Source organism: Rhea americana, unplaced genomic scaffold (assembly GCF_003343005.1).
Source record: "Rhea americana isolate MKP2758 unplaced genomic scaffold, rheAme1 scaffold_280, whole genome shotgun sequence".
NCBI lineage: Eukaryota > Metazoa > Chordata > Aves > Rheiformes > Rheidae > Rhea > Rhea americana.
In genome coordinates, this window is record NW_028186402.1 from 619,499 (window position 1) to 622,818 (window position 3,320).

Sequence of the window (3,320 nt, forward strand, 5' to 3'; positions counted from 1 at the left end):
CAGAGATCCTCTTCAGCCCTATCTGCTACAATTGCTATAGCCTCTTTAAGATTGTTTCCCAATTTATCCTTAGCTTTTCTTTGAGGATGCACATGCCATTATAATAGTATGGAGAACAGATGAAGTATTTAGAGTACGTTTTCTCTAAGTTACCTCCCCTTCCTGAAAGCCACCTTCTGTCAGGTTTAGGGTCCTGCTGTCACAGCTATATCCTTCAGATGAGGCAAAAAACATTGAATCTAGCTTTAACTATGGATCCCCTAAAAATATCTCCGAAGACCATATTGCAAATCTGTCATGCCAAATTTTCTTTTGTGCCAAGCTTTGCTTCAGTTCATGGCTGTGGGCCAGGTTTGTCCTTAAGCTGTGCCTATCTATCTGACTGGCAGAGCCACAAGGTCATTTGGCTAAGATGTGGTACTTAGGTACAGGTAAAATGTATATATTGGTTCAGCAATACACAAYGAAAAATGTCTGTTGAGCTGTTAGGTAGCTTGGATCAAAGCAGTTCTGCTATCAGGCAAAGAAAAACCGTATTTTTCCAAATGGATGTGAAAGGACATGGACCTGAGCATGCAAGATTGTGCAAATGATGACACTTATGCATTAGGGCTATAGAAGAACAAGAAACCTGAAGAGAACAAGACAGTCCAAAGGACCTACTGAGACAGTAAGGACAGTTTGAAAGAAATTTAGCTCAATTGGTTAGAGCATGGTACTAATAATGCCAAGGTCGTGGGTTCGATCCCCATGTGGGCCACTCATTTGAGGGTTGGACTAGATGATCTCCAGAGGTCCCTTCCAACCTTACCAATTCTATGATTAAAGTTCTATGAAGTATAAAGATAGAGTTGTATGGACTAAAGATACCTACGCTAACATGAAGCCCGTCAGGCTGGTTCTACCATTTCAGCCCTTTGAGAAAAATTTTAAACAATTTTCATATTGACCAGATGATTGCAACAATGAGGAAAGGCTGAGAGAGCTGTAGCTGTTCAGCCTGGAAAAGAGAAGACTGAGGGAGGATCTTATCAATATRTAAAAATGTCTGAAGGGAGAGCGTAAAGAGGATGGGGCCAGACTCTCTTCAGTGGTGCCATGCRATAGGRCRAGAGGCAAAGGGCACAAACTGAAACGCAGGAAGTTCCGCCTGGACATGAGGAATAGCTTTACTGTGAGGGTGAYTGAGCACTGAAACATGTTGCCCAGAGAGRTTGTGGAGYCTCATCCTTGGAGATATTCAAAAGTTGTGCAGACRCAGTACTTGGAAACGTGGTCTAGGTGACCCTGCTTGAGCAGAGGGGTTGGACTACATGATTTCCAGAGGTCCCTTCCAAACTCAGCCATTCTGTGATTATGTGATTYTGTGAACTGTACTCAATCTACAGGATGTGCCCTAAAACCAAATTTGCCATCTTAGAGCTCTTCCCTGAGGTGCAGCATCAGCATCCACAGTTAGGAAAGTCACACAAATTCATCCCTTTCCTTTGGACTCATGACAGCAGGTAGGCTTAAAATTTATTACATCTAATTCATGGAGTGATCTCTACCATGAGGAAATCTTGTGCTTTTGCAGTAAATTTAGCAACTCCATTAATGCTGTGTCTAGCTGAATGTGTGCCCTAGAAAAATCCCAGGTCCTGCAGAGCTGGCAAAAGATACTGCACATTTTATGCCTCTCTATGTTACACTGAAAAGGCTATGTGACTTACGTGACCCAAATGAATATGGAAAACAAATTCCTAGAGACCATATACCCACATGCAGATACACAAAGGTAAAAAAAAAGAAAAAAGAACAGGATACATTTCAATGTAATGTTGGCTCTTAACAAGGCCTTAGTTATGAGCAGCTGAATGCAGAGAGCTTAAGGCAAGATGGGGCCATTAAAACATCTAATCTAACTTCCTGCATATAACAGGCTATTGCATTTCATTCAGCTACCCCCGCACTAAGTCCAGAAACTTGTATTTGCCTAGGGCATAGCTTCCAGAAAGGCCTATAGTCTTGCTCTGAAGGCACTGAAGGATGGGGAATTCACCACTTCTCTTTGCAATTTTTTTCAAGGTGTTAAGAATTCTCAATGTACTAAAAATGTTCACGTTATTGTCTTTCCAATTTGTATTTCTTTTTTTTTAGCTTCCATGGCTTCGTATTTTTTTCTGTTTCTGCTAGGATAAAGAGCCTTTTTATAGTTTGTATTTGGTATCCTCATGGAGCAGTAATGCTTTTAAGTCATTCCTCAGTACTTCTTTTTGATTAGTGTATTGAACTCTGTCATTCTTTTATGAGTAGATATTTTCTCTGGCCCTCAAATAATTGTTTGTGGCCCTTTCTAATTTGACATGTGATCACCAGACCAAGACCAGGGTTGTTAGGGGTTGCCTTGCTAGTGCAGTATGTGGGAAGAAAAAAAATCATCTTATTCTTTTTTATGTGCTTATATATACAAAGATTTTCTTAGAAATTTTTAGTAAGCATCACTCCAGAGAACAAATCGTGGCTCATTAACACAGGTTATAAACTGGTTCATGTGTACACTGCTCAGGGCTRGCACCCTCTAGAGAGGCCACATTGCATAGCACTTGGCCTGGGGCTGCCCTGGGTCACATGACATATTTTTTGTGAGGCATCTAATGATGTTGTAAGAAAAAGTAATTAAAAAATCTTAACATTTTGTTTTTAAGAGGAAGGAAATATTTAAATGACTATTGAGGGAAGCAAACTTGATTTAAAGATTCACTGATAAAGTATCAAACTGGGCTGCAAAGAAGAGCATCAAACCGAGCTGCAAAAAGAGTGATAAAAAATTGCATTTTCCTTCAAGTTTTAACTTTTTTAAATTAAAATCACAGTATCTCTGCAGTATTTATATACATTTTAGTCCCACCAGTACCAGCTCAGCTCTATCCTGCCTTTAGGCAACCCATCACAAGTATTAATCTTTCAGCTGCTGCTTTCTCTGTGTTGTAAGTTAACTTTTCTTTAAGTTCTTGCCAGTGTAATATCCTATCAGAATAATAGCTAATGTAGAGAAACAGAATGCTATTTTCTTGCTGCTTTTCAGAAGGGGATGCAGCCCCATTTGCCCTTTCTTTCACTGTATCAGGAAGGCCTATACCTTTGACAGCACTGGGCCTGGAGATTTATTTTAAGAGTGTGCCTCACAGATAAAGGAATAAATGAATGTATCTTTATAAAATACAATTTCATTTAAGAATATGAGTGGAGGACACTCCTTTGTCAACAAAATGACTCTGGAAGCTGCTATATCCTTGTGCCACCTGGTGGATCCTCTCCACATGTAACAGAAAGCTGAG

General features: G+C 39.9%; 1 non-coding gene across 1 annotated transcript; it reads left to right on the forward strand.

Moving 5' to 3' along the window:
* The first annotated feature begins 687 nt into the window (after positions 1–687).
* Positions 688–760, forward strand: TRNAI-AAU (transfer RNA isoleucine (anticodon AAU)). Its single transcript has one exon. It is a non-coding gene; the product is annotated as a tRNA-Ile (tRNA).
* The last annotated feature ends 2,560 nt before the right edge of the window (positions 761–3,320 follow it).